The 24,281-nt window shown below is 38.8% G+C and overlaps 1 non-coding gene across 1 annotated transcript; it reads left to right on the top strand.

The window, feature by feature from the left end:
- The first annotated feature begins 3,041 nt into the window (after window positions 1–3,041).
- LOC146946890 (small nucleolar RNA R71) lies at window positions 3,042–3,148 on the top strand. Its single transcript, XR_015029523.1, has one exon. It is a non-coding gene; the product is annotated as a small nucleolar RNA R71 (small nucleolar RNA).
- Window positions 3,149–24,281: the final 21,133 nt, after the last annotated feature.

Genomic DNA, 24,281 nt, shown 5'->3' with positions numbered 1-24,281 from the left:
CCATTTGTGGTTTGGGAAGATGATGAATGGAAAGTTTTGTGAAGTTTGGGAAAGTTTTGAATGATTGTGGTTTGATGGTGGTTTGGATTGATGAATTTGTGATTGGAATATGGTTTGATGATGGTTAGGAAGTGAAAAAGGAGATGAAGATGAAGAGAATTCGTGAATGGAAGTTTAGGGAAGTTTTGGTAGAGAAAGGTAGGAAGAATGGAATGAAAATGATGATGAACAGTGAAGAATTTATAGTGCTGTAGGGGCAAAATCGCGGCACGCCAATTTGCAAGGCGCGGCGCGATTTTGTGTGTAACGGCTAGTAACGGGCAAATTTCTAACGGTAGGGAAGTTGGTGGGTTTGTAACGGCTAGTTTTTGCAACGGTTAGTCAACTTTCAAGCAAAATCGCGCTGCGGCCAATTACAAGGCGCGGCGCGATTTCTTTAAAACAGGGAGAGTGTTCTCCTGTTCTTCAAAATCGCGGCACGCCAATTTGCACAGAGCGGCGCGATTTTGAGCAACAGGGAGTGTGTTTTTGCTTTCTCAGGCCAAAAAGAATTTTTTTTGTTTTCTTGAAAAATGCCTGAGTTCCTTTATGTTCTGAAAATTTTTGAGGAGAGAATCATGCAAGACATCAGTACCTTGCATGATTTTCTTGGCAAGAGGTATATTTGAACAAATTTCTAAAACTTTCCTGCCTTGTATTAAAAGAAAAGAAAAATATTTTTGTGTTTTTGTTTTTGAAAGCAATAAAATCATACCTGAAAAATAAATAGTGGGTTGCCTCCCACTCAGCGCTTCTTTATCGTCACTAGCTTGACTGATGACCATCCCTAAGGATTAGTTGATGTGGCTCCCTCTTCATTGTTTGGGAGTCCTCCTTCACGGTACCGTTTCAGCTTTTGTTCCTTACCCTTGAAAGTTCCTTGTGCACCAGACTTCTTGATGTCTATAGCTTCATCAACAGGCTTGTTTCTTGCCATCCCTTCGTCACAGTACCTCCTAATTCTTTCCAAAGTATCAGAGAGAGTTGAATGCATACACCATCGAAAAGCAGCCGGCCCATTACGCATCCCATAGGGAATCCTTCTATAAGCCAATTTACCACCTGGACCAGTGGTAGTAGTCTTTATTTCATTTTTACCAGTTGTCAATCCCCCATACTTGTTGTCACGGATGTCTCCTGATGATTGTTGGTGCATCTGTTCTTTGCTTACTTCCAGTTGCTTAACACCCTCTATCTTTCCAAGATTTTCAATCACTTCTTGTCTATCTATAGATTCCACACTTTCCACCTCCGTAGATTGAATAGATTGAGATTCAAGGGTTTTATCTTCGACTGTTTCTTCCACAACGTCAATCCGGTAACACTTGGGATTCTCATCTTGGTGCTTCATTGCCTCAAAGATATTGAAGACTACCTGCTCCTTATGGAATCTCAACATTAGCTCTCCACGTTCAACATCAATCAAAGCACGACCAGTTGCAAGGAAAGGTCTCCCTAGAATGAGTGGCATGTCTTCATCTTCAGCCATATCTAGGACCACAAAATCTGCTGGGAACACCAAGTCATTAACCTTGACTAGCACATCTTCAAGTATACCGAAAGGGTAAGAGATTGACCGATCAGCTAAAGTAATGGTCATTCTTGTTGGTTTTGGTTCCCCACACTTAAGCTTCTTCATCATTGAAAGAGGCATCAGATTTATACTTGCTCCCAAGTCACATAAAGCTCTTCCAATGTCTACCGGTCCAATTGAACAAGGGATAGTAAAAGCACCAGGATCCTTCAGCTTAGGTGGCAGCTTCTTTTGAAGAATAGCACTACAATTTTCAGAAAGTGCTATGTTCTCATCATCCTTAGGCTTCCTTCGTTTAGTCAACAAGTCTTTCATGAACTTAGCATACAACGGCATTTGATCAAGAGCTTCACCGAAAGGAATATTCACCTGAAGTTGTGAGAAAAGTTGCATGAACTTCTTGAATTGGCCTTCATCCTTTTCTTTCTTCTTCGAAAGGTGAGGGTATGGAAGCTTCACATATGATGGAATAACCTGTGGTTTGTCTCCATCTTTCAAAATTTGACTCTTCGACTTCCTCAAGATTGAATCTTCATCAATTAATTTCTCACTTTTTTCTCCCTCTATTTTTTTCTTCCTTTCGTTTTCAACTACTCCATGATCATTTTCTTTTTCAACTACACCCTCATCATTTTTTTCAACTACATCATTCTCCTCCACCTCAACCACTTCATCAACCTTCTTTGGAGCTTTTGGAACTAAAGGTGTCAAAACCTTTTTGCTCCTTAATTCAATAGCATTACAAGACTCATTCTTAGGGTTATCTTTAGTGTTACCTGAGAATCCGCCTTTGTTTTGTTCAGCCAACTGCTTAGCTAATTGCCCCAGTTGAGTTTCAAGCATCTTCCTAGAAGCTTCATTGTTCTTTCTTTCAGCTTCTTGACTCTTCTTCATCTCTTCAAAGTTGCCTTGAGTCATCTTCATGAAGTTCATCATAGTTTCCTCAAGAGCGGATGGCTTCCTTTGTTGTTGTTGAGGAGGAGTTAGCATCTGAGAGTTCAAAGCATTGTTGTTTGAGTAGCTTAGATTTGGATGCTTATTAATGCCTGAATTGTAGTATTGATTCTGCCTTTGATATCCTCCCATGAAGTTAGCTTCTTCACTTGATCCTTCCGGAACACATTCACCGTTGGGATGTTCTTCACCACATAAGTCACACTTGATTGCAGCCACTTGTTGTTGCTTATGAGCCAAAGTGAAGCCTTGAAACTCCTTAGTTAGAGCTTCGATTTGTTTGTTCATTGCTGCTTGGTTGGCAAGGATAGCAGTTTGTTCACTCACCCCAAACACTCCTCTTTCTTTCTTTTTAGCTTGATCACGATACTCATTGCCAGCCATGTTTTCAATTAGAGCTTGAACTTCATGATCAGTTTTACTTTTGAGACTACCTCCCGCGGAAGCATCTAAGAACATTCGAGTGTTTGGTGTTACCCCCTCAGTGAAGATTTGGAGGTATTGCTTCTCGGTGAACTCATGATTAGGGCATCTCTTGAGAAGCAAATTGAATCGCTCCCAAGCATCATACAATGATTCACCTTCTCCTTGCTTGAAGTTAGAGATCTCCATCTTCTTGTCCCAATACTTAGACATAGGGAAGTATTTCTCCAAGAACTTCAGCTCTAACTCTTCCCATGTTTGGACAGTCCCGTTTGGAATTGTTAGCAACCAATCTTTTGCTCTTCCCGTCAAGGTGAAAGGAAACAGCCTTAACTTCTTTTGTGCTTCAGTCACGGTGGCTGGTTGCACACAAAACTCACAGGTTTCAGCAAAACGGCTCAAGTGTTCATGAGGACTCATAGCTTCAGTCCCATCGAATTGCTTGTCCCTCAAACCATTGAGGACAGTTGTCTTGATGTCGAACGCTACGGGGTTAGCTGGTTGAAAAGTGTGGGTCAGTTGACCGCGATGAGTGGCTAACCCGTAGTCTCCAAGCTTAGGTCTTGGTGGTACAACTCCTTCTCCTTCCATCGTTGCAGATTTAGGAGAAGAGATTGTTTCAGATTCACTTGAGAGTTGCTCCGGTACTTGTTCTCGAACACCCGGTGGAACGGATTGAGCTAACCTTTGCGATCGGACAGCTTTCCGAAGTGCTCTAGCAGTCCTTTCAATTTCCGGATCGTATTCTAGGTCGTCTGAGCTCTGTTTACCTCGCATAAACAGCAAAATACCTTAGTAGCACTGCACAACGCAAAGTAATCAAGTGAATATGAAAACAGAAAAATAAAAATTAAAAACAGAAAAGTAAATTGCAAAAACCCTAAATTATAACGTAATTGCCTTGTTGAAATAATTCAACAGTCCCCGGCAACGGCGCCAAAAACTTGATAGATCTCTGGCAAGTGCACCAAATACTATCGAAGTAGTAAAAATATCGATCCCACGAGGACTGTTTTAACTTCAATAATTCAATTTCGTTATAAAAGTAGGATGTATAACAGTTTATTTTGTTTTGCCACTAGGCAGTAGATTTGGTTTGATTTTAAGAAATCAAATAAAAAAGTAAAGATTTGATTAAGAAAATAGGAGAGAGATGAGATCAGGTCTTCGAATCCTCTATGTTTCCCCTAATTGGTTACTGCACCTATTATTACTAATGATTCTCTAGTTTCACGATAGTTAACAAATTAGCCCTAATCAATCCCTTGAGTTAGGACCCTCTTTTTAAACTACAGCCCCTAATTCCTTAGGTGGTCTAATAATCATCAAAGGTTTAAGCACGTTAACCTAATATCACTAACAAACGATTATCCATTCCTAGACTAACCATGTTTATTAGATCAATTCAATTTAGGTCTAAGTCGAAAGCTATGGTCAGTAGTCATTCGATCTCACAAAATCATGTTTATATTTGATCAGGATATAAAAAGCAGTAAGAACAATTGAATTGAATGAAAACTAGAATATCATTAATAAGTAATAGAGTTTCACAGCAACATATGATCAATTAGGGTTACATAGGTTCATCTCCGACCTAATCTCTAAGAGATTTAGCTACTCATAATCGAGTTTACAAATAGCATAATCAATGAAAGAATTAAAACATACATAAACTGGGTTAGAGATGATGAAATCCTCTCCGCTGCAGCCTTCTGGGTGTTAAAATCGCACTTTCGTTCTCCAAAATCGTAACTCCTTGTTCTTCAGATTGAGTGCAGTATTTATAGAAGTCATGGGCCTGACCCATCAAAATCGCGCCGCGCCTTGTTAATTGGCGTGCCGCGATTTCCCTCAAACAGGGAGGATGTAATTTTTCTTCTAAAATCGCAGCACGGCTTGAAATTGGCGTGGCGCGATTTCCTTCGAACAGACTTCAACATTTAAGCTTTTTTGCACTCCAGAACAGTAGAAATTGCATAAGAACTCTATCAAAATGTCACAATAAGTCCCTAATATTACGTAATGACAGAATGTCATCATCGGGAGAAGCATCAGTGGAAGACTAGATACTATGAGGCTGAGAACTTGATCATGACCTTGGATGGAAAAGATGAACAGAAGACTCATGAGGTTCTGACATTGAAGAAAGAGTTGGCTAAAGCTAGGAAGGAAATTGAAGAAAAGGATAAGTTGCTTATGAGGGACTCCAAGAGGGCTAGGGGTGCCCGTGACTTCTATGCACGATACTGCAGCTATGAGTCTGGGTCTGAGTCTGAGGATGATACTTCCACTTCCTATGCTTGAGGATTTCTTTTTCCTGTTGTTATTTCCAGTTTGTTTATGTTGTTTTACATTTCAAAGTCTATCCCTTGGCTTAGTATTTCAAAGGGAATTATCTTTTAAGACTCTGTGATGTTTGATTGTTTTGTCTGGGTTTGATGTTTCAATTGTTTAGTAATGTTTACAGATTTCTAATTTGTCTAAAACCCTTCGATGACATAAAAAGAATCTTTTTGCATATGCATTAACACATCTCATGCATCATGTGCATTCATTGGTCACAAAAGACTTCTCTCGTGCTCATTGCCTCCTGGTTCTTCTGCCGCAGTCTGAAAAGTGGCTCGTGCTCGTAAAGTTTACCAACCAGATAGAGTTCATCAAACAAGATTATACAAGAGAAGAAACATGGCTAACTTTGAAGAAGAAAATGCTCAGCTCCGTGCCGAATTGGCTGCTATGAAAGAAGACTTGGCTAAGGCTCATGACGCTATGTCCACTATGATGGCTGCACAAGAACAACCAGCCACATCTGTTCCAGCTTCTACTGAAGTGATTCCATCTATCCCACTATCTACGGTGATGTCTGATGCTCGACTTGAAAACTAAAATAAACATAAGGGACCAACTTGAAAACTAAAATAAACATAAGGGACCAACTTGAAACTTTCAAAACGTAAGGGACCAACTTGAAAACTTTTAAAACGTAAGGGACCAACTTGAAACATTCAAAACGTAAGGGACCAACTTGAAAACTAAAATAAACATAAGGGACCAAACATGCAATTAAGCCTATTGGCAATCAAGGACAGGTTCCTGTGACAACTTTTGCTACTACACCTACTTCTATGCCTCAAGTGACTACTGTTGTTACCGACCCTGTTGTACACACTGTGCAACAGGTGATTGATGTTGACACTCCGCGTGGACAAGACCCTATAATGGAGGCTATGAGGAGACAGTTGAGAGAATTGGCCGGAGAACTCCGTGAGGTCAAGGCTAGCCGTGGGAACGGTGTTTCTGCTAAGGCTCGTGATCTATGCCTGGTGTCCCGATTTGAGGTGCCTAAGAAGTTCAAGGTGCCAGATTTTGACAAATACAATGGAACTTCTTGTCCACATAGCCATGTCATTCGGTACGTCCGAAAGATGGCCAACTACGCAGATATTGTGCGCTGATGATCCACTGTTTCCAGGATAGTTTGATGGAAGATGCGGCAGATTGGTACACTAGTTTGAGCAAAGACAATATCCATACTTTTGAAGAACTTGCTGCTGCTTTTGAAAATCACTATGAGTTCAACACCCGCTTGAAGCCAAATAGGGATTCTCTTAAATCTTTGTCTCAGAAGTCAGATGAAACCTTCCGTGAATATGCTCAGAGATGGAGAGGGGCAGCTGCCCGTGTTTCTCCTCGGCTTGATGAGGAAGAATTGACACAGACATTCCTGAAAACTCTGAAGAAGGAATATGTTGAAAGAATGATAGTCTCTGCTCCGAATAATTTCTCCGACATGGTTACTATGGGAACTCGTCTAGAGGAGGCTGTCAGAGAGGGTATCATTGTTCATGAAAAGGGTGAGTCTTCAGCAAGCGCACCAAGAAGTATGGTAATGGCCACCATAAGAGGAAAGAATCTGAAGTAGGGATGGTATCTGGTAATCAGTCTACACCTGCTAATGCTACTCAGGTACCATTGCCTTATCAATACATGCAGTACTCTCAACATCCTTTCTTCCCGCCATTCTACCAGCAATATCCTCTGCCACCGGGTCAACCATCAGTGCCCGTTAATGCCATTGCTCAGCAAGTACAACAACAGCCTCCTGCTCAACAGCAGCAGCAACAACAACAGGGTCCTCGGCCCAATACTTATTTTCCACCAATACCAATGCGGTATGCTGATCTGCTCCCAACTCTACTTGCTAAGGGCCACTTTGTCACCAGACCAGGCAAGCCTCCGCCTACACCATTGCCTCCCAGGTTCCAACAGGATCTCACATGTGAATTCCATCAGGGCGCTCAAGGCCACGATGTTGAAGGTTGCTATGCTCTGAAATATATTGTGAAAGACCTAATGGACAGAGGACGGTTGACTTTTGAAAATAGTGTTCCTCATGTTCTTGACAATCCACTTCCAAACCATGCCGCTGTTAACATGATCGAGGCTTTTGAAAGAGTTCCTGTTCCTAGAGAGGATCCCATGTTGGATGTCCGCAATGTTGCTACTCCCTTGGTACCATTACATGTCAAACTTTGCCAAGCTTCTTTGTTCAATCATGATCATGTTTCTTGTTCAGAATGTCTTCAAAATCCTATGGGTTGTTGTGTGGTGCGAGATGATATACAGAGCCTGATGGATGACAAATACTTGATTGCCAGTGATGTTTGTGTGATTGTGCCAGTATTTCATGATTCTCCTGCTAAAAGTACATCTCAGACCAGGAATGTTGAACCTTTGGTGATCAGGTTACCTGGTCCGGTATCTTATGCCTCTACAAAAGCAATCCCTTACAAGTACGATGCAACCATGATTGAGAATGGAGTGGAAGTGCCTCTGGTATCCCCAGCTACGGTTGAGAATGTTGCCGGAGAAATTACAGCTCTAAGAAGCGGAAAAGTCCGTCCACCCTTGTTCCAAAAGAAGGTGGTTACACCTGTTGCTACCACAATTCCACTAGTTGCTCCTCCTATTGACAAGAATGCCGGCCCAACAGGCCAATCTATTGAAGAGTCTAATCTGGACGAAATTCTGAAGCTCATCAAAAAGAGCGATTATAAGATTGTTGACCAGCTGCTGCAAACTCCGTCAAAAATATCCATCTTGTCTCTGCTCTTGAGCTCAGAAGCTCACAGGAAAGTGTTAATGAAAGTACTAGAACAGGCATATGTTGATCATGAAGTCTCTGTGGATCAGTTCGATGGAATAGTGGGTAACGTTACTGCTTGCAATAACTTGGGGTTTGGTGACGATGAGCTCCCCGAAGCAGGGAAACACCACAACTTAGCTTTGCATATCTCAGTACACTGTAAGTCTGACATGATATCCAACGTGCTGGTGGACACTGGATCATCCTTAAATGTAATACCTGAGTCTACACTGAGACAGTTGAGTCATCATGGACTCTCTCTAAGGGGAAGTAGTTATCTGGTTAAAGCTTTTGACGGATCTCGCAAGGATGTTCTTGGAGAGGTAGACTTGCCAATTACCATTGGTCCTGAGACATTTCAGATCACTTTCCAGGTCATGGACATCAATGCTTCTTACAGTTGTCTCCTCGGAAGACCGTGGATTCACGATGCTGGGGCAGTAACTTCTACTCTGCATCAGAAACTCAAGTTTGTGAGGAATGGTAAGCTTGTCACTGTACATGGTGAAGAAGCGTATCTGGTTAGCCAAGTGTCATCTTTCTCTTGTGTTGAAGCAGGGTCTGCTGAGGGGACATCATTTCAAGGATTGACTGTTGAAGGTACGGAGCCTCGAAGAGATGGTACTGCTATGGCTTCATTGAAAGATGCCGAGAAAGCTGTTCAAGAAGGGCAAGCTGCTGGCTGGGGCAAAGTGATTCAGATTTTGGAAAACAAGCGTAAAGAGGGCCTTGGATTCTCCCCGACCTCAGGCATTTCAACTGGAACTTTCTATAGTGCTGGGTTTATCAATGCTATCGCTGAAGATGCTGCTGAAAGTAGATATGTGCCTACATTTGTTGTACCAGGAGGCATTGTGAGAAATTGGGAGGCCATTGATGTTCCTTTAGTCATTCATTCTTCCATGTAATGTGTTTTGTTGCTCATGTTTTTCTTTGTTTTCAAAATAACAATCCTTTCGCTCTGCCCAAGGCGAAAGTGATATCATTGTAAGGGCATGTTTGTTTCGGCATTGCCGTTATCAATAAAAGTTGCCGTCTTTTCCGCGACTCTTTGTTTTTTTTACTTTTTAGTGCCTTTTTCTTGGAAATAATGGTAATGCCAGAAAAAACCAAAACATCTGTATTTTCTTATTAATTTCAAAAATCTGCATGAAAAGCATTTTCTAAAATCATCCCAATCATATTATGCAGATTGAACCATAATAAACCCGTTGAACACCACAGTGACCCTATGGTTCCTCCAAATTTTGAATTCCCTGTATATGAAGCTGAAGATGAGGAGGATGATGAAGAGATACCGTATGAGATCACTCGACTGCTTGAGTAAGAAAGAAGAGCCATTCAGCCTAACCAGGAAGAGATTGAGTTCATCAACCTGGGTACTGAAGAAAACAAGTGAGAGATCAAGATCGGTGCTGCACTCGAGCCAGAAGTAAAAAAGAAGATCACTCAGCTTCTCCATGATTATCCAGATGTCTTTGCATGGTCCTATGAAGATATGCCGGGTCTAGATCCCAAGATTGTGGAACATCAGATACCGACAAGACCTGAATGTCCTCCTGTCAAACAGAAACTAAGAAGGTCTCGTCCAGACATGGCTCTTAAGATCAAGGCTAAAGTGCAGAAGCAAATTGATGCGGGTTTCCTCATGACAGCTGAATACCCTGAGTGGATTGCCAACATTGTACCAGTGCCAAAGAAAGATGGGAAAGTTCGAATGTGTGTTGATTACAGAGATCTGAACAAATCCAATCCAAAAGATAACTTCCCATTGCCTCATATTGACGTGCTTGTTGACAGTACTGCTCAGTCTAAAGTGTTCTCTTTTATTGATGGTTTCTCTGGTTACAACAAGATACGAATGTCACCTGAAGATAGAGAAAAGACGTCCTTCATTACTCCATGGGGAACATTCTGTTATAAAGTGATGCCGTTTGGCTTGATAAATGTTGGTGCTACCTATCAAAGGGGTATGACCACTCTGTTTCATGATATGATTCACAAAGAAATTGAAGTGTATGTTGATGACATGATTGTGAAATCAAGTGATGAGGAGCAGCATGTGGTGTATTAGAAAAAGATGTTTGAAAGATTAAGAAAGTACAAGCTGCGGTTGAATCCTAACAAGTGCACGTTTGGTGTAAGGTCTGGAAAGTTGTTAGGCTTCATTGTCAGCCAAAGAGGCATTGAAGTTGATCCTGATAAAGTCCGAGCCATCAGAGAAATGTCGGCCCCTCAAACTGAAAAGCAAGTCAGAGGTTTCCTCGGACGCCTGAATTATATTTCAAGATTCATATCTCACATGACTACTACCTGTGGACCAATCTTCAAATTACTTAGAAAGAATCAGCCTGTTGTATGGAATGATGAATGCCAGGAAGCTTTTGATAGCATTAAAGAATACTTGTTGGAACCACCTATCCTTGTCCCGCCAGTGGAAGGAAGGCCTTTGATTATGTATCTGTCGGTGTTAGATGATTCCGTGGGTTGTGTCCTCGGTCAACAAGACGAGACTGAAAAGAAAGAACATGCTATCTACTATCTGAGCAAGAAGTTCACCGACTGTGAGACTCGGTATACAATGCTTGAAAAGACTTGTTGTGCTTTAGCTTGGGCTACCAAACGCCTGCGTCATTATATGGTGAATCATACGACTTGGTTGATATCCCGAATGGACCCAATCAAGTACATCTTTGAAAAACCTGCTGTTACTGGAAAGATTGCACGTTGGCAAATGTTGTTGTTTGAATATGACATTGTGTACAAAGCTCAGAAAGCAATCAAAGGGAGTATCCTTGCTGAGCATCTTGCTTGTCAACCTCTTGATGATTACCAGCCGATTAAGTTTGATTTCCCTGATGAAGAGATTATGTATCTGAAAGCAAAAGACTGTGAAGAACCACTGATCAATGAAGGGCCGGATCCCGATAGCAAATGGGGACTGGTGTTTGATGGTGCTGTCAACGCTTATGGTAAAGGAATTGGAGCCATTATTGTAACTCCGCAGGGGCACCACATTCCTTTCACTGCTCGAATAACTTTTGAATGCACGAACAACATAGCTGAATATGAAGCATGCATCTTGGGCATTGAAGAAGCCATTGACCTGAGAATTAAACACCTTGACATCTATGGAGATTCTGCACTTGTTATTAATCAGATAAAGGGTGAATGGGAGACTCATCATGAGAAGTTGATCCCTTACCGTGACTATGCCAGACGTCTATTGACATACTTTACCAAGGCTGAGCTGCACCATATCGCTCGGGATGAAAATCAGATGGCTGACGCTCTTGCTACTTTGTCTTCTATGTTTCGTGTGAACCACTGGAATGATGTGCCCGTAATCAAAGTACAGCGTCTTGATAGACCCGCTCATGTGTTTACTATTGAAGATATGCCAGATCAGGCTGATGAAGATGTGAATGATAAAAAGCCTTGGTATTACAACATCAAACAATTCTTGCAGAATCATGAATATCCACCTGGTGCTTCCAACAGGGATAAAAAGACCTTGAGACGATGGGCTAGCAGATTCCTTCTGGACGGAGAAATCCTATACAAGAGGAACTATGACATGGTCTTATTGAGGTGTGTTGATAAACAAGAAGCTGAGAAACTGATGCATGATGTACATGACGGTACTTTTGGGACCCATGCTTCGGGCCACACCATGTCAAGGAAACTGTTAAGAGCCGGCTATTACTGGATAACTATGGAACGTGACTGCCACAGACATGCCAAGAGATGCCACAAATGTCAAATCTATGCTGACAAGATTCATATGCCTCCACATGCCCTCAATGTTATCTCTTCCCCATGGCCTTTCTCTATGTGGGGCATTGACATGATCGGAAGAATTGAACCAAAGGCTTCCAATGGACATCGTTTCATTCTAGTGGCAATTGACTATTTCACCAAGTGGGTTGAAGCCGCTTCCTATGCAAATGTAACCAAGCAAGTGGTAGTGAAGTTTATCAAGAATAACATCATCTGCCGATATGGTGTTCCCAACAAGATCATCACTGACAATGGTTCCAATCTGAACAATAGCATGATGCAAGCTTTATGTGAAGAATTCAAGATTGAACATCATAACTCTTCTCCTTATAGACCTCAGATGAATGGTGCAGTTGAGGCCGCTAACAAGAATATCAAGAAGATTGTTCAGAAGATGGTCACTACTTACAAAGACTGGCATGAGATGCTACCGTTTGCCTTGCATGGTTACCGTACTACGGTGCGCAGTTCAACCGGGGCAACTCCTTTTTCTCTGGTATATGGTATGGAAGCAGTTCTCCCTCTAGAAGTAGAGATCCCGTCTCTTCGAGTGATCATGGAAGCAAAATTAACTGAGGCTGAATGGTGTCAAAGTCGGTATGATCAGTTGAATTTGATTGAAGAGAAATGTATGGATGCTATGGCTCATGGACAGTTGTATCAAGTGCGGATGAAGAGTGCTTTTGACAAGAAAGTCCGTCCTCGAGAATTCAAGGAAGGCGAGCTCGTATTAAAAAGAAGAATAAGCCAGCAACCCGACCCAAGGGGGAAATGGACACCTAACTATGAAGGTCCTTATGTTGTCAAGAAGGCTTTCTCTGGTGGTGCTTTGATTCTCACACACATGGATGGTGTCGAACTTCCAAATCCTGTTAATGCCGATATAGTCAAGAAATACTTTGTCTAAAAAGAAAAGAACATCGTGGTAGGTCGAAAACCCGAAAGGGCGGCCTAGGCAAAAATGCGCTTCCCGGTGGATCGAAAACCCGAAAGGGCGATCCAGGCAAAAGTTAGGAAAAAAAATATAAATATGAAAAAGCTCGCTGAGATTGTACGCAACTCAGGCAAGAATGAGCGCCTCGATGAGCCGAAAACCCGAAAGGGCGGTTCATGCAAAAATGAGGTTGACAATAAAAGACAAGTAACTATATCTGGCAAATCAAAATCACCCCTTGGGGCATCTGCAGCTGTCAATGATCGTCTTCATCAGAAGCTTTTGTACTTGTGAATTCAAAATTTCTATGAAATATAGCGGTCATCGTGTTCAATGTACCACCAACCAATAAAATTACCATTTTCCAAGCTTTGTAAATCCGTGAAGTCATGCCTTTGGCTGACTTTCACTCTTCTACATCAATTTGAGCCTGTGTTATTGTTTGAAACTCTATTTTTCTTGCTATTCTCAATGCTATATACAAAATATTTTCTTTCTATTTGATAATGTCAATGTATGAAACGAACATTTTTGAAAATTGAAAAAATCTTTTCCTGTCTATTTTGAAAGCAAACCTGAGCAATAAGGTACATTTCAATGAAACATGCATGAATAAATGAGTGTCAATGTCTATTTCAATACATATTACGAGCAGGTTACTCCCCAGGATGATCTGTGGTCAACGGCAAGAATGAAAAAACAGAATGAAAGTAAAAAAAAATGATGAAATGAAAATACAAATGAAAAGCTCGCTAAGTTGAAAACCCGAAAGGGCGGCTTAGGCAAAAATGAGCACCCCGCTGATTGACAACCTATGAAGGCAATTTAGGCGAAAATGGGGCAATGAAAAGAATTTATTCCCGGTGAGTCGAAAACCCGAAAGGGCGGTTCAGGCAAAAATGGGATTGAAAAATGAAAGAATAAACGAATGAAATATTGAAAAGCATTGACCACAGATGCGAACATCCAATGTTTACCCAGCACTGACACGCCTAACAACGGCGACCTGTATCAAAGAATCTTCCAAGGATCCCTCCTCTACAAGTTTTATTGCCCTCAGCCACGGTTTTGATACGTCTTCCAACGACGGTCTCGCCAAAGAGGATTTCCATGTGAATATGTTGTAGCACGAGCCACTACGTGCCCAATCTTCCAATGTTTTGTCTATCTCTGTGAAACTTCTCTGTCAAATCACAAAACCAATCATGCATTTCAAGCATTCATACATGCATAATCATGCATTCTATGTGCTCATACATTCAATAATTTTGTTATACCATACATACATGTTACATTCCCAATCTCAACTTTCAATACAACTCAATCTTCACTTTCAATTCAACTCAGTACAATCTCCACTTTCAAATTCAACTCAATCTCCAATTTCAATCCAATCCCAATTTCAATTCAATTCAATTTCAACTGTCAAATTCAATTCAATCTTCACTGTCAAATTCAATTCAATCTCAACTTTCAATCCAATCTCAATTTCAATTCAATTCAATTTCAACTGTCAAATTCAATTCAATCTCAACTTTCAATCCAATCTCAATGTCAATTTAACTCCGTCTCAATTTCCAACTCAATTCAATTCCAATCTCCAATTCAATTCAATTTCAACTCTCAATTCAATGTCTATGTCTATGTCTCTGATCAATCTCAATTTTCAATCCCTCTTTCAATCTCAAACTTTCAATTCAGTATCTTTGTCAATGTTAATCCACTCTCAATTTGCTTCTGGGCCAACAATAATGGTCATGTCTATTTTCAAGACAAGTCAATCTCAACTTACTCTCAATTTGTATCCTTCCAAATCAGAATTCCAATTTGTATCTTGTTATCAGTCAAGTGGCTAGTTCGATCCAAAGAACAGCTTGTACCTGCTTATATGCCTATGTTTCCGGTCAAACGGCAAGTTCGATCCGAAGAATAGTTTGTACCCTGCTTATGTTTTGTTATCAGTCAAACAACAAGTTCGATCCAAAGAAAAGTTTGCACCAACTTACATGTTGTGATATTGATCAAGCAGCGAGTTCGATCCAAAGAACAGCTTTTATCATCCTTTTTGTCTATGCCTCCAGGTCAAATAGCAAGTTCGATCCCAAGAACAGTTTGTACCTGCCTATCTGTTTGTAACTTCAATCAAGCGACAAGTTCGATCCAAAGAACAGCTTGTATCTTTCTATATGTCTATGTTTCCGGTCAAGTGACGAGTTCGATCCTAAGAACAGCTTGTGCCTATCTTGTGTTTCTATTCTCCAGTCAAGCAGCAAGTTCGATCCAAAGAACAGCTTGTACCCATCTCTTGTTTGTATTCCATGGTCAAGTGGCGAGTTCGATCCAAAGAGCAGCTTGTACCTATTTTTTGTCTCCTGGTTTGTCTACCCTGTCAATGTCTACCTAAATCCCCAGTGATATGGCATGCTCTGTAGACTCCAGTTGTTTGTCTTGCATTCATAATCAAAATGTTGCATGGCATTCATGTTTTTGAAAATGTGAGAAGCGTATTTTTATGTCCAAAAACAGTGCAAATGTTAATATTTAAGTATCTTCGTCCCGTCAAATCAAAGACTTCGTCTCTTGACTCTCCGGACAAAGAAACTTAAATAGGGGCAGCTGTTATACCCTAATTTTGGAACTAAAAATACTTGTTCAAAATTTTCTTTCATCTTGGATATATGTCCATTACTTTTGAAGAATTGCCAATTTAATATTGTTTACACTGACATTTCACTCTGCTTTATCTCTCAACTTAGCTTTACAAATCTTTTAACTGTGTATTTGTCCATGTTTTCTTGCATTCCAAGTCATCCAAGACATCTTTGTTGCATTTCAAGTCATTTGATATGTCTCTGATCAATTGCACCTTCCTCTGCATCTTATTTCAATGTTATTTGCAAAATTCATGAAAAAGGGTATTTTAGTCATTTCCTGCATTCAAATTCATTTTAGTCCGTTAAAAATTGTTTGAGTCTTTTCAATTGGTTTGTATAAGTCCTTGCTTAATTCCATATCAAAATCCATTTCAAAAATTACGTTTAAAGTCATTTTGAGTCAGTTTAGCCCCTAAGGGCATTTTAGTCTTTTCATGTGTTAAAACTCTGTTTAATTTCCAAAAAAATTGTCTCTGAGTCTTCTAATTTCGCTTGTATAAACTCTTGCTTTAATTCCATGTCAAAAACCATTTTAAAATTGCATCTGAGTCATTTTGAGTCGTTTTGGTCCCCAGGGGCATTTTGGTCATTTCACACGAAATTTTGGCAGAGAGAGGTTACTTTAAAGTACCTCATTTAGGTAATTGGTTCGTTTTAGTCCGTTTTGTCATTTTTAATTGTTTCACTTTACGTTATTTTCCATTTACCAATTTTAATTCAATTTTATTTTAATTTTCATTTTAGTCCTTAAGGTTTTGTCATTTTCAATTTGGTCCTCTATTTGTTCATTTTGCAGATTCTTTTGTCCAAGAGTTAGTTATGCCACGTGTCAACAGGCCATTGGTCCAGAAATTTACACATCACCTATAAATCTCAGTCATCACAGTCAAAGGGTCAATCACTATTCATTCTTCTAATTTCCCACTCATCTTCTGCCACATCACCACATCATCTCTAACAACTTTCTCTCTCTTCTCCAAACCATCCCCACCGTAACCACCTTTCAACCACCACCTTCAACCTCCATAACCACCACCTTCAACCTCCACAACCACCATAACAACCTCCATAACTTCCCAAATTCATCACAAATTCATCAATCATCACAAATCTGTCCAAATCCATCTCAACACCGCCGCAATCATCATCCCCAAACAGTGATTCGTTTCAAGCCGTAAATCAAAACGTAACAACAACAACAATACCAAAACAGAACGTGAAGAAGCAAGGCCGTTTCAATCGTTTGAGGAGCAAGTCGAAGCCGAATACAACAACAACAAATCGAATCCAAGTCATCAACACACTCGGATCCGTCAAAGTTTCTAACCAAAATCCAGAATCGAAGTTGAAGTAAGGAAAGAGGAAGAAAGAATGACGCGAATCCAGAAGTGAAACGTGAAGGAAGAAGCAAGCGGAACCAAACCGACGAAGAAGGAGGTCATAGCTGGTCCAAATCCGAACAAGAACATAGTGAAGGTAGACAAATTCCACTTCTGATTTCTGTGTTTAAGTTTGTAGATCTAGAACTCTTGATTGATCTTCTTTGAAAAATAGATTGAGGAAATGATAGAGGAAAAGGAGACGGTTGTTTTGGTATAAAAGTTTTCAAAAAATAATAAAAAAAAAACTCCGGTGCGGCGGCGCTACGGCCAACCACCGCACCGGAGGAACTCCGGCCGCCACCTTATTCATCTTCTCCGATTGCTGTGTTTTTAGTGAGAGAGAGTGTGAGTTTGTTGATCTGTAGAAAGAGAAGGAGTTGGGGAAAATGGTGTTTTTGTTAACAAAACCAAGTTTTATACCATATCCATTTCCTCAACCCATTCTAACCGGTCCATGTCCATGACCTTGATCCGTTTCACACAAATCCAACCCGTGTTTCCATCTTGGATTGGGCCTGGGCTCTTAGCTTGCAGAATTTCGTTTTCCTTTAATGTTTGTGCTATTTCAACACTGTTTTGACTAATTACACCCCTGCATGTTTCAAAACCTTTGATAAAAAATCCCAAGAAAATTCCTATGTGCTTCTAATGTGTTTCTTGATATTCTTGTGATTGTTTTACATATTAATATTGATAAAAAAGTATACGTGATGTCTTTTGTGATTAGTTTGTTTTCTTGTTAAATTCTTGTGAAGTCTTGCTACATTTTGCTATGGTATTTTGTCAATTTGATATTGGTGTTTGACATGCAATCTTGTGATGTGTTTGCCCATGATTTATGCTTATTTTACTGTTTGTGAATGCAATTTTTGTAATTTCTTGTGTTACAAGTTGTGTGAATGATTGTTTGTGAAAATAAGGTGTAAACTATGTCTATGAATATGTCATAATCCTTGGCTTGATATTTCCTTGAAATTCTTATGTCATGGCTGAAACAAATTCTTTGAAAAAATTGTCATGATATGGGGATTATAGGTCGTATACTTGTCTTGACATTATGACAAATTGTAGGTGTATTTTTCTACTTTCATGCTAAGAGTTTTGTTACTTTTTGTCAAGTTCTTGCTACTTTGTCTAGTACTCCTTTTGCTTATAATTTCTATTCTTTTACGCCCCCATGCTACTAACCACTTTACTTCATGTTTCATGCATTCAATAAGGCATCTCATCCTCCATCTTATATTCTTAGTCTTTATCTTTTTTACACTTTAAAGTTCATGCAAAATTAGAATGTAAAAACTTAGGAATTGTTGTACTTTACTTTCATGCTTTTAAATTCTTGCAAGACCATAGCATGTATCTAGGGCATGATGTAAAGGACTATGGACTCTAATAATGTGCACCGACACAAGCACCGACACACGCACACACATCACATAGATATTTTTAGATGTATGGCTAGGATATGCATGTTTAGATGTATGTTTAGGATTGAATGTTTAGATGAATGCCTAGGATTTACACTTAGAGAAAAATCATTTTTCAAAAAAATATGAACAATATCACTCAAATCACTTTCTAAATAAACCTTGGGATCAAAATCTCATTGTATTTTCCTTTTTTCCTTTTCTTAATCAAATTTCAATGAAAATTAATCATACTTGACCTTCTTTTTTCAAAATCACTAATCAAACCTCACAATTTTACAAATCTTATGCCCTTGAGGCCTCTCTCTCTCTCATTCTTCAAAATAACCAACAAAAACAAAAAACCTTTTTGGAAGAGAACTACGGTGGATTTGATCCCTTAAAAGGGTACGTAGGCAAGGAATCAAAATTCCTTCAATTCAAATAAAATAAAAATTCAAACACATTCTTCTCCCTCCAATTCTTCACTTAGCAAAAACTCTTAGGCTTAAATATCATTTTCCAAATAGCATTTAAAAATAAAGCGCGCGCATAGAAAGTAAAGACGGTTCCTATAGGATACTATAGTCGTTATGGGTGCCTAACACCTTCCCGTAGCGAAAACAACTCCCGGACCTCGATTCTCAAGGGTTTTGCTTACTTTTTCCCTTCCCAAGAAAAAATAAGATATCAAAGGTTAAGAAGGTTCAAACGTAATCAATGTTTGACACCCGAAAAACCAAGATAAAACAATACATTGTTGACCAAAACCATAGATAGCTTGGTTTGTAAGCTAAGTCTTACTATAGATAATTAGACTAGTGTATAAGTCAAAGTAGGATGATATCTAACCAATGAACAAGTAACTTGACTAAAATATTGTTTAAATCGAGTTTTCATCTTGGAAGACGAAAGGTCACACCTTGTTGACTAGAACCGTAGATAGCTTGGGTTTGTAAGCTAAGTCTTACTATAGTTAATTAGATTAGTGTATAAGTCAAAGTAGGATGAATATATAACCAATGAACAAGTAACTTGACTAAAATATTGTTTAAATCGAGTTTTCATCTTGGAAGACAAAAGGTCATACATTGTTGACCAAAACCATAGATAGCTTGGTTTGTAAGCTAAGTCTTACTATAGGTAATTAGACTAGTGTATAAGTCAAAGTAATATATAACTAATGAACAAGTAAATTAACTAAAATAATGTTTAAATCGAGTTTTCTTCCTGGAAGACGAAAGGTCACACCTTGTTGACCAAAACCGTAGATAGCTTGGTTTGTAACCGAAGTCTTACTATAGTTAATTAGAATAGTGTATATGGAAAAAATAGGATGAATATATAACCAATGAACAGGTAACTTGACTAAAATAATGTTTAAATAGAGTTTTAATCCTGGAATACGAAAGGTCACACCTTGTTGACAAAACCGTACATAGCTTGGTTTGTAAGCTAAGTCTTACTATAGATAATTAGACTAGTGTATAAGTCAAAGTAGGATGATATCTAACCAATGAACAAGTAACTTGACTAAAATATTGTTTAAATCGAGTTTTCATCTTGGAAGACGAAAGGTCACACCTTGTTGACTAGAACCGTAGATAGCTTGGGTTTGTAAGCTAAGTCTTACTATAGTTAATTAGATTAGTGTATAAGTCAAAGTAGGATGAATATCTAACCAATGAACAAGTAACTTGACTAAAATATTGTTTAAATCGAGTTTTCATCTTGGAAGACGAAAGGTCACACCTTGTTGACCAAAACCATAGATAGCTTGGTTTGTAAGCTAAGTCTTACTATAGATAATTAGACTAGTGTATAAGTCAAAGTAGGATGAATATATAACCAATGCACAAATAACTCGACTAAAATAATGTTTAAATAGAGTTTTCATTATGGAAGACGAAAGGTCACACCTTGTTGACCAAAACCGTAGATAGCTTGGGTTTGTAAGCTAAGTCTTACTATAGTTAATTAGATTAGTGTATAAGTCAAAGTAGGATGAATATATAACTAATGAACAAGTAACTTGACTAAAATATTGTTTAAATCGAGTTTTCATCTTGGAAGATGAAAGGTCACACATTGTTGACCAAAACCATAGATAGTTTGGTTTGAAAGCTAAGTCTTACTATAGGTAATTAGACTAGTGTATAAGTCAAAGTAATATATAACCAATGAATAAGTAACTTGACTAAAATAATGTTAAAATCGATTTGTCATCCTGGAAGACGAAAGGTCACACCTTGTTCACGAAAACCGTAGATAGCTTGGTTTGTAACCGAAGTCTTACTATAGTTAATTAGAATAGTGTAAATGTAAAAAGTAGAATGAATATATAACCAATGAACAAGTAACTTGACTAAAATAATGTTTAAATAGATTTTCATATTGGAAGACGAAAGGTCACACCTTGTTGACAAAACCGTAGATAGCTTGGTTTGTAAGCTAAATCTTACTATAGGTAATTAGACTAGTGTATAAGTTAAAGTAGGATGAAAATATAACCAATGAACAAGTAACTTGACTAAAATTATGTTTAAATTGAGTTTTCATCCTGAAGCCGAAATGTCACAGCTTGTTGACCACAACCGTAGATAGTTTGGTTTGTAAGCTAAGTCTTACTATAGATAATTAGACTAGTGTGTAAGTCAAAGTAGGATGAATATATAACCGATGAACAAGTAACTTGACTAAAATAATGTTTAAATCGAGTTTTCATCCTGGAAGACGAAAGGTCACACCTTGTTAACCACAACCGTAGATAGCTTGGTTTGTAACCTAAGTCTTACTATAGTTAATTAGAATAATGTATACGTAAAAAGTAGGATGAATATATAACCAATGAACAAGTAACTTGACTAAACTAATGTTTAAATAGAGTTTTCATCCTGGAATATGAAAGGTCACTCCTTGTTGACCAAAAGGTTGTGGCAGTGATCAACCTTCATTGGGACACAAAGTATTCCTTCACTTCTTCATCCAGAAGGACAAGGCAAACATTTCCAAATACATCTTCAAGCATATGATCTTGGAGCTTAGGGAAAGTCAGCAGAGCAGGAGGTGCTGGGTTCCATATGGGAGACTGATTTCAGAAATCCTTCATTAAGGAGGGATTTTGAGAGCTCTTAGTGCTGTCAACTTCTTCACTAACAAGCAGCTAGAAAGTGAAACAGGGAAGGTAATCAATGGCAAGACTCTCAGAAACATGTCTTTGATTCATAGGGATGCCTTCAAGAAGCTCAGCACTGACATCAGTGAGTCTAGAGTTATGTCAAATCTGATGGAAGATTTTCCTCCCATCTGCAAGAAGGACCTTATTGATGTTCAGATGCACTTCATCACAGACCATTTTCAAACATATGATCAAGTCATCATACTTGAATATGTTCCAGAAGAAATGTATGGTGGTACTCTGCCTGTGGCCAAGAGCAGAAAATCCAAGAGGAAGGAGACCTCTAAGGAAGAATACCTGGAAGGTGAACAACTATCAAAGAAGGCTAAGAAGGAGAAAACTTCTGACAAGCTGAAGATTGGTGGTTCTGGTCTACCAACAATACAGGAAGAAGTTCAGGATCTGGACACAGATACTATCCTGAACAAGAGGACCAGAAGTGGCAAAGCTGCTACTTCCACTCAAAATGCTCTTAAACAGCCTCCAATTCCCAAGAAGAAGAGGAAGCCTACTATCAGAAAGCTGAAGGAATCAGCTTATGTAGCTGAAGAGGAAGAAGGAATTGAAGCTGCTACTGAGTTGGTTACCAGGGAAGTTAAGAAGAAAAAGGCTGCTGATGCTGCCACTTTAGCCAAGATCAGGGAACTGGCTAAAGGTATAGAAGTCCCTGCATCAAGCATAACAAGGGAAGATGCTGGTGATGTTGCTCAAGAAGTTGTAAAGGCTACTGAAGCTGTGCAAGAACTAGCAACTTTAGAAGCAAGGAATATGTTGTTGATTGTGAAGGTATCCAGGAGGACATTGCTGCTGGCTCAGATGCTACACCAGAAGCTACTACAAGTAATCCTGACTCTTCTCATACTCACAATGTCATAGATGTAGATTCTGATTCAACTCAATCCACATCCTCCAAATCCCCATCCTCATCATCATCTTCTGACATAGACAATGCACCATCAGGCAAACTTTACCCATCCACTCAAAAAGGCCTTTCATCATCAACCAAAACCCACAAAAAGCCTGTTGACAACACACCTCATGAACTTGTTAGATCAGATATTGATGAAAGAATCATTGGCTTGTCTCAAAGGAAAGCAGACTTCTATAATAGATTTCTTGTTATTAATCCATTGCAACCACCAATGATTCAACCTCTGAACGTTGTTCCTGCTGATGCAGAGTTCACAGATGAACACATAGGTTCTGAGTCATCCAATCCTAATGTCTCATCATCATTTCAACCATAAATAATCAAACCACTCAATATAGTTGATCCTGATGTAACTATTGAGTCATCATCATCTCAATCTCCTTCAACCAACCAAACCCAAGAAACATCTGTCCCAGACAATCTGGTTAGTCACTACTCTGGTGAACTACTAGAGGTTAGGCAAACCTCAGAGAAAGCCTCTGAAGTAGCCTCTGGTGAACCATAAATACCCCTGTTACATACTGCCTAAGTAACCACAAATCAGACCCATAGAGGGCAATAAATACAACCGTTGAGAGGCTTCTCAGGGCATGACTAATACAATATAAACCCTAATACGATTATTGTAATTTTTTCAAGTACAAGAATGAATTAAATTGATGTAGCTTAATTATAAAGTATCTTGGAATAACTAAGGTAGCATTTAGCCTAACTTATTTGACATACTTCCATTCACCTAAATAAGTAAATTAAGTTGATAAATATTTAACAATAAATGTCAAATTAAACGAACCATCATTTCCTTTACCAAGATTTTTTTCTATAAAAAAATATTTTTACTATTTTGAATCTTTGATTTAAGAATATAAATTATATAGTTTTACAAATTAATCCTGAAACTCACAATTTTGTTTTACCAATGATAGGTACACCATTTTTATAAACAAAGTTAATGATACCATCTATTCATGTAACCATAAGAGGGGTTTCGATAATGTTAAAAAAATATAATTGATTTAGCTAATGTTGTAATTCGATGTTATTGACTTTTTGCAAATTTACATTTTATTCTATAAAATTAAGGTCCTTATTTTTTTTAGACTTTTTTATAATGAGTATTTACCCCAGTTCTCCTTTTAAGTGAAGAAAGAAAAGTTAAAAATAACATGAGCCAAACACCGCTTAACTCCCTAATTAACCAACCTAGTAACTATAGTTTATTTTATCTATGAAAACAAAATAAAAATTCAAAATTCAAATTATTTCTTCGGAGTTTTAACGTTCTCCTCTCTCTCTCTCTCTCTCTCTCTTCATTTTCGATTTCACATTCACAAATTCTCAACTCGAATTTCAGCAAACTCTTTTTCTTCGATTTTGATTCCGATTATTGTTTTTGTTGAAAACGAATTACTGTTTTGTATTACGACGTCGTTTTCGAACGGTCGAATTCGGAGAAGAACGAAGCGACGCCGACGCCGTCACGAGCACATGTAATCGGTGGCGGTGTAGAAGGTGTATGCACTGTCACGAGCGAGGTTTTGTGGCCATGGAGACCGCAAGGAGCAGATTATGGTGGTTCGAATGAGATAGTGTGAGGTGGAAGAAGGGAAAGAGATAGGGAAGAAGATGAGAGTTTTTTCGTGGTGGTGGTGGAAGCGGAGGGGTTCAAAGACGAAGTCGGTGGTGCCAGCGAGAACCGATTATACCGGAAAATTGGTTCGATTTTTGTTTTTGAATTTGATTTTGATTAATGTTGATTTCGATTTTAAATTGATTTTCAAATTGATTAATGTCGATTAATGTTAATTTTGATTTTGATAGTGTGTGGTTTTATTTTATTTACTGCTTATAGCATATAATCACTTATGTATTATCTACTAGTCTAGAACCCGTGCGCGTACGCACGGGGTGGCTGTCATC

This window comes from Medicago sativa, chromosome 2 (assembly GCF_051527215.1).
Source record: "Medicago sativa cultivar Bolivia chromosome 2, Bolivia_mono, whole genome shotgun sequence".
NCBI lineage: Eukaryota > Viridiplantae > Streptophyta > Magnoliopsida > Fabales > Fabaceae > Medicago > Medicago sativa.
The sequence above is the reverse complement of the archived record's forward strand: the minus strand, read 5'-3'. Positions and strand labels throughout refer to the sequence as shown.